General features: G+C 41.5%; 1 protein-coding gene across 2 annotated transcripts in view; it reads left to right on the plus strand.

Moving 5' to 3' along the window:
* Positions 1–12,869, plus strand: part of LOC105498214 (cilia and flagella associated protein 126) — a 43,421-nt gene that overhangs the window by 2,795 nt on the left and 27,757 nt on the right. The gene's annotated exons all lie outside the window — the stretch shown is intronic.

The raw sequence follows: 12,869 nt of genomic DNA on the forward strand, positions 1-12,869 counted from the left end.
GGAATATCTTGTTACAACCCTCTTGAAAAGTACAACCTGGCTGGGCACCGTGGCTCACGCCTATAATCCCAGCACTTTGGGAGGTTGAGGCGAGCGGATCACCTGAGGTTGGGAGTTCGAGACCAGCCTGACCTGCATGGTGAAACCCCATCTCTACTAAAAATACAAAATTAGCTGGGTGTGGTGGTGCAGCTAACGTGGCTCCTAGCTACTTGGGAGGCTGAGGCAGGAGAATCGCTTGAACCCAGGAGGTGGAGGTTGCAGTAAGCCAAGATTGCGCCATTGCACTTCAGCCTGGGTAACAAGAGGGAAACTCCCTCTCAAAAAAAAAAAAAGAAAAGAAAAGAAAAAGAAAGAAAAATACAACCTGCCACAGCCATTAAATTTTGAAGTGGTTATAGAGAAATAGATAACAAAGACTTACTGTTATGGGGTTTACTTAATTCACCTAGGTAACTGCTTGGTATTGTGTGATTTGCTAGAATGAAATCTGCTAGTATTCCTTCTATAATTAAAAAAATAACTTCAGGCTGGGAGTGGTGGCTCATGCCTGTAATCCCAGCACTTTGGGAGGCTGAGTCAAGCAGATCATTTGAGCCCAGAGTTCGAGACAAGTCTGGGCAACATGGTGAAACCCTGTCTCTATAAAAAATACAAAAATTAACCAGGCATGGTGATGTGAGCCTGTAGGCCTAGCTGCTCAGGAGGCCGAGATTGGAGGAGCACCTGAGCCTGGGGAGGTCAAGGCTATAGTGAGCTTCGATCATGCCACTGCAGTCCAACCTGGGTGACAGAGTGAGATCCTGTATCAAAAAAAAAAAAAAGTGTTTAAAAATAAATAACTTTAAAAGAAGACACCTGAAATTGTGGCCAGACCTAGATTCTAATTCTGACTCCAGTATTAACTGATTATGACCTTGGGCAAATCAAGTTCTCAATATCTTAATTTAAAAATTTTTCTAAATGAGATAAAATAAATATTTTCTTAAAGTAGCTGGAAAAGGTGAACAAAAGCAATATTGTATATTACATGCAGTTTTGCAAAATTTGGGCTCAAGTTCCTTGAGATGCTTACAAAAAATAAATTCAGTGGCTAAATAAACTGAGGAATGCTGTATATTATATCCCTCTCCCACTCTTGAAAAGTCTCAGTAAACATTAGGAAATTAAACAGGCTGGGCGCGGTGGCTCATGCCTGTAATCCCATTACTTTGGGAGGCTGAGGTGGGTGGATCACCTGAGGTCAGGAGTTCGAGACCAGCCTGACCAACATGGAGAAACCCCATCTCTACTAAAAATACAAAATTAGCTGGGTGTCGTGGTGCATGCCTGTAATCCCAGCTACTAGGGAGGCTGAGGCAGGAGAATCGCTTAAACCTGGAAGGTGGAGGTTGCAGTGAGCCAAGATTGCACCATTGCACTCCAGCCTGGGTAACAAGAGCAAAACTCCATCTCAAAAAAAAAAAAAAAAAGGAAATTAAACATCTGAGCATTCCCATAGGAAATAAATTTATTCAATTTGTTTAAGCAATCAAATTAGATGATGGCTAGAGATTTCAGATTTTAGGGTCTGGGCTTTTGGGAGCAGGCTGGTGTGGGGGTTTGCCAGACTACCTGAGTTTGGTAACTGGTTCTACAACTTACTGTGTATTCTTGGAGAAATTATTTAACTTTCCTAAGCTTCAGTTTTTTCACATGCAAAATGCTATTATTATTCTAATTTTACATTTGGTTGTTGCAAAAATAAGTTAAAACATTTTTGGTTACATTTTAATTTAATCACTTATATAATGATGATGCAACTAATAACACTGATCTAGATAGGCTGTAGTCTAGCTTCTTTTTTAGTTTTTTAATTTGATCTAGACTTTTTAGGAAATTACTCCAGGCAAGACTTCTGACAAAAGACAAGGGAGAGGGTAAAATTTAGGAGTAGTCTGGGAGGTCGAGGAGGGCAGATCACTTGAGGTGAGGAGTTCGAGACCAGCCTGGCCAATGTGGTGAAACCCCCATCTCTACTAAAATACAAAAATTAGCTGGGCATGGTAGTGCACACCTGTAATCTCAGCTACTCGGCAGGTTGAGGCATAAGAATTGCTTGAACCCAGGAGGCAGAGGTTGCAGTGACCTGAGATTGTGGCACTGTACTCCAGCCTGGGCAACAGAGCAAAACTCTGTCTCAAAAAAAAAAAAAAAAAAAAAAAGAGACACAAGATCTCATCCTGGCATCAGTCACTGGTATCTCCTTTCATTACTCCTTGGCAGTCCTCAGTAAGTGTCATATTGCTTTTTTTTCCCAATTTATTTTATTGTGGTAACATTACATAACATAAAATTTATCTTCCTAAACATTTGTGAGTGTACAGCTCAGTGGTATTAAATACATTCATATTGTTTTGCAACCATCACCATTATCCATTTCCAGAACTCTTTTGTAATTCTGTACTCATTAAGCAATAACTCCTGATCACCCCTCCCCTCAGCTCCTGGCAGCCACTCTTCTAATTTCTGTTCTATGATTTTGGCTACTCAAAGTACCTCATATCAGTGGAATCATACAGCATTTGTCCTTTCATGACTAGCGTATTTCACTGAGCATAATGTCCTCAAGTTTCATCCATGTTCTGCCATGTATCAGAATTTCCTGCCTTTTCAAGGCTGAATAACATTCCATTATATAAGGTTCACATTACCTTTTGTTACTTTAGGAATTATGGTCTGGGGGCTGGCCTTTAGCAACCAATATGTTTGGGGAGAGAGATATCTTCCTCAATGGCCTATCTTCTTTGTTGATGGATTCATAGAGAATTATGCTACATTTTGCATCCAGGAAGGGTCACCACACCTAATTAGCCCACTTTTTTCCCCCAGAATTTTAATGTGTCTGGAAATTCACCTCTTAAAGAAGGAAGTGAAGGCAGGAGAAAGAAAGATGTGGGAATTGGCAGAAATAATTCTTCAAATGAGTCCCTTCCTGGACAGCATTCTCAAGCTAGATATGCAAAAGAGCAGGACCACAGAGCTGCATTAAGGAATTAGATTTTATAGGACCAGAAAACGATCTTAGGAAACTGGGCCATTTTTAGTCTTCATTTCTTTTTGTGTTCTTATCAAAAATTGTAAAGGTGGTGGAAGATATATGCTGAGGTGGCAACCAACAAACATTCTCTGCAGAGGGTAAGACCACAGTGCTACAGAGAATGGAGAAGAATGGCATATACTTCCACAAACCGGAGTCAATATTAGGAAAGATTTCACTCTAACGGCTTCCCTGCTAAGGGAGTTCTCCCATGAGTAGCTTTCACTATGCAAGATCAGATGAGACCTAGGGTAGCCCAGGACAGAAGGATCCTCCCATCATCCCCCAAGGGGCCACTTTCAATGTGGGCTAGTCTCTGCCCCTCCGTGCCAGGAACTGAAGAGGCTGTGCCAGTACCTTTTCCCCTGATCAGTCTCTGGGAAGGCAAAGCTTTTATGCATCTGGTCTCAGTGGTCAGCGAGACTGTGGGATCATCCTGAGGGACAGGAGGTCCTGGAGTTCACCCTCAGGACATCATATCTGGCTTAAGACGATCACTCTTCATGCCCTGCTCATCACTGTTCCTCACCATAGTTTCTCCCTAATGAAATGCCTTGTAGGGAGCTATTTCCCTGAGTACACAGTGATAACAGGATGTGAATCACCTTTTTCTGGGCAGAGGTGGTGGAATTTTTTACCATCATGAAGCTGAGGTTCCTTCCCCATTCTGAGTTGAATAACCCAAATATTGGCTCCTAGAGCTTCTCATATCTCTAATTCCTTATAAAACTTAACTCTGTCCCCAACTCTTTACTATCCCATTGCTCAGTATCTTCTACCACGTCCTTCTTCTCAAGACTCTGATACCTAAAATATATAATTTTACCGCAGCAGGAGGAAATAGGCAAAGGATTTTTTTCTTTGTGGTGCTGGGTATTGGGGACTAGTTGTAAAACTAATCTCCACTAGAGGGAGACTTAATCTCAAGAAAGAAAACAATATGATCTGTGTCAAGTTGAGAGAAAGTACAGGTATTGTTTATATAGCTTTTCTACTATAGCCAAGGGTCTCTTCTTTAAAAAACTTTTTGTTTTAAAAATGAAGAGAATTTATGTATTTATTTTAGAATTTTTTTTAATTTTGTTTTATAACTATGTAAAATACATGGGTTTCAAAATAAAAGCTATAAAACCAGGCATATTTAAATAAGTTTATCATCTATCCCCACACCTTCCATATTACCCCTTCTCTCTCCCTAAAGGTAATCACTTGATTTTTAGTAGTGATGAGGTCTCATTTATGTTGCCCAGCTGGCCTAGAAGTTCTGGCCTCAAGTGATCCTCCTGAAGTGCTGGGATTACAGGCATGAGCACCACAGCTGGCCGTTGGTATTTCCTTCTCTGTGAAATGTTTGTTTAATCTGTAGCTCAGCTTCCTTTTTCTTTTTCTTTTATATATATATATATATATATATATATATATATATATTTTTTTTTTTTTTTTTTTTTTTTTTTTTTTTGAGATGGTCTTGCTGTCGCCCGTCTGGAGTGCAGTGGCTCGATCTCGGCTCACTGCAACCTTCGCCTCCCGGGTTCAAGTGATTCTCCTGCCTCAGCCTCCCGAGTAGCTGGGATTACAGGCGTGCGCCACTATGCCCAGCTAATTTTTTGTATTTTTAGTAGAGACGAGGTTTCTCCATGTTGGTCAGGCTGGTCTCAAACTCCTGACTTCATGTGATCCATCTGCCTTGGCTTCCCAAAGTGCTGGGATTACAGGTGTGAGCCACCGTGCCTGGCCCCTTTTTCTTTTTGTAATGAAAAACAAACAAAAAAGCACACTAGGCCAGGCCCAGCATTTTGGGAGGCCGAGGCAGGCGGATCACGAGGTTAAGAGATGGAGACCATCCTGGCCTACCTGGTGAAACCCCGTCTCTACTAAAAATACAAAAATTAGCTGGGCGTGGTGGTGCGCATCTGTAGTCCCAGCTGCTTGCATTGTCAGAAAAACAAAAACAAAAACAAATCCCTGCAATTTATTTTGCATTTCCCCCTTGACCCAGGAGTGGTTTAACACGTTCTGAAATTTCCTTTAGGGGAAATGTATGGGAGAGTGAGTGTGAGTGTGTGCAAATATAATTCCCTTTGGAAGAGGCCTTTTGGTTTTATTGTTTGATTTGTCTAATTGTATTACATTTTGGCCAGAGAATACTATTTGAATTATTGTTTCTTCACTTTGGATATATTGAGATTTTCTTTGTAGCTTAGGATGTGAATGTGCCACATTTTTGTGAATGCTTTATGCATTTTTTTTCTTTTTTTTTTTTTTTTTGGATACGGAGTCTCACTCTGTCGCCCAGGTTGGAGTCCAGTGGCACGATTTCGGCTCACTGCAACCTTTGCCTCCTGGGTTCAAGCAGTTCTGCCTCAGCCTCCTGAGCAGCTGGGATTACAGGCGTCCACCACCATCCTCAGCTAATTTTGTGTATTTTTAGTAGAGATGGAGTTTCACCATGTTGGCCAGGCTGGTCTCGAACTCCTGACCTCATGATCTGCCCGCCTCGGCCTCCCAAAGTGCTGAGATTACAGGCGTGAGCCACCGCACCCAGCCCTTTATGCATTTTTTTTAAAAAGTTTGTTCTCTATTGTTAAGGTTCAGAGTTCAATATTATTAAATCTACTTAAATAAATAAATCTACTATGTTGTTTACGTCTTCTGTATCCTAATTTATTGTTCACTTGATCTTTCTAGATCTGAGGGATTTGTTAGTCCTCCTATTATAGTGTGCTTCTATTTCTCCTTGTATACAATGTCATTATCTTTTTTATAAAAATTGTGGCTAAAATTTCTTTCTCTTTTAATGCTTTTTAGTCAGAATTCTACTTTGATGGATAATTACAACTGCAACCCCTGCTTACATTTAGGAATAAATTCTGGTACATCTCTTAGTCATTTATTTAGGCTTCCTGAAACTCTTCTTAGATGCAGTTCTTTTATACAGCACAGTGTTGGATTTTGCTTTGTTAACGTGAAAACTATTTTCTTTCAATAGGTAGGTAAACCCATTCTTTCTTTCTTTAAATCCTTTCTTTCTTTATTTCTTTTTGATACGGAGTCTCGCTCTGTTGCCCAGGCTGGAGTAAAGTGGCATGATCTCGGCTCACTGCAACCTCCACCTTCCGGGTTCAAGTGATTCTCCTGCCTCAGCCTCCCGAGTAGCTGGGACTACAGGCACCTACCACCACGCCCGGCTAATTTTTGTATTTTTAGTAGAGACGAGGTTTCACCATATTAGCCAGGCTGGTCATGAACTCCTGACCTTGTGATCCGCCCGCCTCAGCCTCCCAAAGTGCTGGGATTACAGGAGTGAGCCACCGCGCCCGGCCCCATATCTATTGATATTATCAGTATGTGTGGCCGCAGATATGCCTTACAAATTTTGTTTTATATATGTAAGTCTTTCACCATGTGGTCTGTTTCACTTGCTTCCTCCTCCCCTGTCCCGCCATCCCTCCCAGTCTGAAACATGTCTTTGGTGTTTAGGAAGAGTTTGTATTTTTGTTCTAATGGATACCTTTATCCTAATAGTTCTATACAATACATAAGTTCTCTCTTTTTGGCTATTGTTTATATAAGCAACATTGAAATTATCTAGTAATCTGTTACTCTCTTTAGCACCTACCTTGAGGAAAAATCCTTTTACTCTTGGTTAATGTCTGTGTCTGACAGAGAGCTTATTCTATTTCTCACGTACTGTCCCTAATCTACTTTTTTTTTTTTTTTTTGAGATGGAGTCTTGCTCTGTCGCCCAGGCTGGAGTGCAGTGGTGAGGTCTTGGCTCACTGCAACCCCTACCTCTGGGGTTCAAGCGATTCTCATGCCTCAGCCTCCCGAGCAGCTGGGACTATAGGCATGTACCACCACACTGGCTAATTTTTGTATTTTTAGTAGAGATGGGGTTTCACCATGCAGGCTGGTCTTGAACTCCTGACCTCAAATGATCCACCGCCTCAGCCTCCCAAACTGCTGGGATTACAGGTGTGAGCCACCATGCCCAGCCCCCTAATCTCTCTTCATTGATAGTTGTACTATATTTACAAGATTGCAAAGAAATGTGGAATTTCTTGTTGTGTTAATGTATTCATTAACTTTTCCACATTTCTGATATATGATATATTTAAATACATGATAAAATAATAGTATCTATTTCCAGACTTCATGGTCAACCTGTATATTGTCAAAGCACACAGCCATGATATCCTATACTGGTGCCATTATAACCACCATTTATTCTTAGTTATGCAAGTAAACAAATTTAATTCACACCACTAGTGAGAGCTACTGATGTCTCTTCAGTCATTTTGGTTGTTTAAAGCTTGTTCTTTGGTCTTTTTGTTTTAAGAAATAGTGTTAAAGGCTGGACACAGTGGCTTACACCTGTAATCCCAGGACTTTGGGAGGCCAAGGCAGGTGGATCACCCGACGTCAGGAGTTCGAGACCAGCCTGGCCAACATGGCAAAACCCTGTCTCTACTAAAAATAGTAAAATTAGCAGGGCACGCTGGTGTGTGCCTGTAATCCCAGCTATGAGGGGGGCTGAAGAAGGAGGAACACTTGAGCCTGGGAGGCGGAGATTGCAGTGAGCTGATATCGTGCCACTGCACTCCAGCCTGGGCAACAGAACAAGACTCTATCTCAAAAAAAAAAAAAAAAGAAAAGAGAAGAAAAAGAAATAGTGTTATAGGTCTATGAATGCTGCAGAGAGGGCTACCCCATAGGCAGTGTGTGGGGAGTATACAAAGCTTCTTCTTTGGCTCCTCGGGAAGGGGATCTTATCAAGAATATTATTCTTTTGTGGTATTGTCGGTGGAAAGGAGAGATGTAACAGCAGTCTCCAACAGAGGGAGCCTTAGTCTCAGGAAAGAAAACTGGATCAGCTATTTTAACTCTCTAGAGAACTTTTGAAACTATAGCTTTTACATTTGTAGCCATGCATCTTTTCAGCGGTTAGAACTAGGCCTTCATTTCCTATAAGGAAATCTACAAAAGCCAGGGTGTTTGAATAGTTCAAAATTTGGCCAGTAGCTTGGTTGGATGAAATCCTGTTAGCCCAGGAAATGGGGCAAAAGCCAAGTCTCCTATCCCAGACCCATTAACACCTGACCTAGTGAGGTGAAGTACAGGGCACCTTGGAACTACTTAGAAGAAACCTTAGAGAGCTGATGGTATAACTAGAGACAGTGATTCAGGTGGTTAAACTGTGTAATAGATGAGATAAATGCCCAATTTTTACTATGAAGGGGTTACTAATAATTTTTTCTGGTTTTAAAAATTGCCATGGGAGGTCAGGCGCGGTGGCTCATGCCTGTAATCCCAGCACTTTGGGAGGCTGAGGTGGGCGGATCAACTGAGGTCAGGCATTCGAGACCAGCCTGACCAACATGGAGAAACCCCGTCTCTACTAAAAATACAAAATTAGCCGGGCGTGGTGGTGCATGCCTAAAATCTTAGCTACTCAGAAGGCTGAGTCAGGATAATCGTTCGCTCGAACCCGGCAGGCGGAGGTTGCAGTGAGCCGAGATCGCGCATTGCACTCCAGCCTGGGCAACAAGAGCGAAACTCCATCTCAAAAAAATAAAAAATAAAAAAATAAAGGCAGTGAGAAACAGATGATAAAGAAGAAACAGAAAATCTTTCTGATCATGTTCTATCTTCCAGATTCTAGTATCCTTTGAGGCCCAAACTATATTTCCTGCCTTTGGCATCTGTTAAATACTCCTATTAATTAGAATTTCCCCTCTTCCCCTTTTTTGTTTAAGGTAACCTGAATAGATACTTCTTGGCAGTCTTAAGCCAATAATAATGCTAAAATAATTGAGCATTCATTATGCATCTGGCACCCTATTAGCATGTTACATATATTTAATGCTCAAAACTATGATTATCCCCATTTTACAAATAAGGGTACTAAGACCCAGAAAGATTAACTTGTGTAAGGCCATACATTTAGGCAGAGCCAGAATTTAACCCAGGCAATACGACTCTAGTACTTACCTTCACTTAGGTCCAATGTATGCGTCACCTACAGATTACAGGTTAAACTTGTACTTCAATAGCAGATAATCTCCATCCAAATAAAAGATTTCTTAATGGTTTAGTTTCAGTCATCAGAGAACTTAAGTGAACGGAAAAAATATCTTAAGGCATATATAAAGGCCTTTAAAGAGCCCTTCCAACTTTGGAAGAAGTAAATCTGGTCCTAGTAAAAGACCATCTGCTGTACCTGAGGTCAACCAGTTCCTCTGAAGAAAGGCTAAAATTCAATACACTGTTATTAGAAGCTTAAAATTGCTTGTTACTACTGATATTACAATTTCCTAGTGAAATCTCTTTTTTTTTTTTTTGAGACGGAGTCTCGCTCTGTCGCCCAGGCTGGAGTGCAGTGGTGTGATCTCGGCTCACTGCCAGCTCCACCTCTCGGGTTCACGCCATTCTCCTGCATCAGTCTCCCGAGTAGCTGGGACTACAGGCGCCCCCCACCACGCCCGGCTAATTTTTTGTATTTTTAGTAGAGATGGGGTTTCACCGTGTTAGCCAGGATGGTCTCAATCTCCTAACCTTGTGACCCGCACGCCTCCGCCTCCCAAAGTGCTGGGATTACAGGCGTGAGCCACTGCGCCCGGCCTGAAATCTTAAATGGAAGAATTCACATAGGATCAAGCCAGGATTGTACCTTGGATTTTTTTTTTTTTTTTGAAACGGAGTCTCATTCTGTCGCCAGGCTGGAGCACAGTGGCGCAGTCTCGGTTCACTGCAACCTCCGCCTCCCAGGTTCAAGCGATTCTCCTGCCTCAGCCTCCCAAGTAGCTGGAACTACAGGCGCGCGCCACTACGCCCAGTTAATGTTTGTATTTTTAGTAGAGACGGGGGTTTCACCACGTTGGCCAGGATTGTCTCGATCTCTTGACCTCGTGATCCTCCTGTCTCAGCCTCCCAAAGTGCTGGAATTACAAGCGAGAGTCACCGCGCCTGGCCCCCCCCCCCCCTTTTTTTTTTTTTTTTGAGATGGAGTCTAACTGTCGCCCGGAATGGGGTGCAGTGGCGGGATCTCGGCTCATTGCAACCTCCACCTCCCGGGTTCAAGCGATTCCCTTGCCTCAGCCTCCCCAGTAGCTGGGACTACAGGCAAGTGTCACCATGCCCCGCTAATTTTTGTATTTTTAGTAGAAACGGGGTTTCGCCGTGTTGGTCAGGCTGGTCTCAAACTTCTTACCTCAACTGATCTGCTTGCCTCAGCCTCCGAAAGTGCTAGGATTACACGCGTGAGCCACTGTGCCCAGAGTGTACCTTGGATTTTAAATATCAGAGAGACAAATAATCTAAAACAATCACCTTTCTCTCTAGAACAATGGGTTAGAGGATCCAGACACAAATATGTTAGGGAATACATTAAAAGTGGCATTTCAAATCAGTAGGGGAAAAGAAAACTTATTAATAAATGATGCCAAGGCAACTAGTTAAGGCAACTGAAGCATAACCTTGTCCACATTCACTAAAATTACAGAAGGAACAAAAATTTAAATCTAAAAACTGAAGCGAGGGGTTATTTTTAAAATATTGGAATTTACAAAAAGCCATTCAAAGCATAAGATCCAGAGCATAGAAAAAATGAGTAATACATCTGACTACTACACAAGTACTAAAAACATGTCCATGGCAAAAAAACAAAAAACAAAACAAAAACACACAACCCACAGAAAAACAAAAACAAAACAGAAAAACCACCACAAAACGAAAGTAAGTGACAAACTGGAGGGAATGTTTGCAACATATTTGACAAAGGACTAATTTCCTTAATATATGGAGTTCAAACAGATTAATGAACATGATTAACAGGCTGGGTGCAGTGGCTCAAGCCTGTAATCCCAGCATTTTGGGAAGCTGAGGTGGGCAGATGGCTTAAGCCCAGAAGTTCAAGACCAGCTTGGGCAACATGGCAAAATCCCTTCTACAAAAAAATGTTAAAATCAGCTGGGTGTGGTGGTGCGTCCCTGTAGTTCCAGTTATTTGGGAGGCTGAGGTGGGAAGATTGCTTGGACGTGAGAGGCAGAAGTTACAATGAACCAAGATGATGCCACTGCACTCCAGCCTGGGTGACAGAGGGAGGCCTGGTTTCAAATAAAAAGGAAAAAAAGTCAACAGCCCAATAGTAAGTGGCAAAAAACATTAAAGGCCATTATCAGGGGAAAAAAAGTAAAAAGGGTTTATACACACATAAAAACACCCTAATTAAAGAAATGCAAAATTTAAAACAATGATATACCATGTTGAGTGGGTGTGGTGGTTGGTGCCTGTAATCTCAACACTTTGGGAGGTCAAAGGAGAAGAATCACTTGAGGCCATGAGTTCAAGAGAAGACGAACAACATAGTAAGAACCTATCTCTTAATTTTTTTTTTTTTTTTTTTTTGAGACGGAGTCTCGCTCTGTCGCCCAGGCTGGAGTGCAGTGGCCGGATCTCAGCTCACTGCAAGCTCCGCCTCCCGGGTTCACGCCATTCTCCTGCCTCAGCCTCCCGAGTAGCTGGGACTATAGGCGCCCGCCACCTCGCCCGGCTAGTTTTTTGTATTTTTTAGTAGAGACGGGGTTTCACCGTGTTAGCCAGGATGGTCTCGATTTCCTGACCTCGTGATCCGCCCGTCTCGGCCTCCCAAAGTGCTGGGATTACAGGCGTGAGCCACCGCGCCCGGCCAATTTTTTTTTTTTTTATAATTAGCTGGGCATGGTAGCTCATGCCTATACTCCCAACTACTTGGGAGGCTGAGGTGGGAGGATTGCTTGAGCTCAGGATATTGATGGCACCACTGCACTCCAGAGCTTAGGTGACAGGGAGACCCTGTCTCAAAACAAAAACAAAAAATAAAATTATACACCTTGTTCAACCTACAGCTTAACAAGCAATATGATGTAATGGTTAAAACTGCTGGCTCTAGAGTCAGAATACTTGGGATTAAATCCTGGCTCTACTCCTCACTGTGTATTCTCCAGTTTCCTTGGTTGGGTTGAGAACTAAATGAGAAAATGTAATAAAGCAATTAGAACTGTTCCTGGCATGTACATAGTAACTGCTCAGTTAACATTAGTTCTACTAGTTCAATCAATTAGTTCTATTAGTTCAGTTCTATTAGTTCAATTAAAATTAGTTTAGACTGAAAAAAAAAACAGAAAAAACGATAATGATGTTGAAAAGAAAGGAGAGAACTAGGCACTCACACGCCATCATACACCATTGGTAGAAGTACAAACTCATGCAATGTATTTCAATGGTAATTTGACATTATCTACTTATTTTAAACGCACAAACCCATTTGACTTTGCAATGTACTTTAAAAAATTTATCCTACAGATCACATATGTACATAAAAATACATACATAAATGTTCATAAAGATACACAGGGATTTTTCATTACAGCAATGTCCTTAATAGCAAAAGACTATAAATAACCAAAATGGTCATCCATATGGGTCTGAATAAACTATGGTGCATCCCAAAATGGAATACTATATTATGATAAAAACATAATCCCCAAGATAGTCAAAAAAGCAAATCAAAAAGCAATGTGGACAGCTCTCTCATTAGTGTTTGTATGCATAGGATATTTCTGGAAGGAGACACAAGAAATGAATAACAGTAGTTGCCCTGAGGAGCAAGACTGAGAGTTGAAATCAAATGGAGATTTGCTTTTCACTGACCATCCTGTAAAGATGAAACTTTTTTCCATGTACATTACTTTTGCAGTTGAACAAAAACTAGTTAACTTTTAAAAATGAGTATAGTCATCATTTATCATTA

The sequence above is a fragment of the Macaca nemestrina genome, chromosome 1 (genome assembly GCF_043159975.1).
Source record: "Macaca nemestrina isolate mMacNem1 chromosome 1, mMacNem.hap1, whole genome shotgun sequence".
In the NCBI taxonomy this organism is placed as follows: domain Eukaryota; kingdom Metazoa; phylum Chordata; class Mammalia; order Primates; family Cercopithecidae; genus Macaca; species Macaca nemestrina.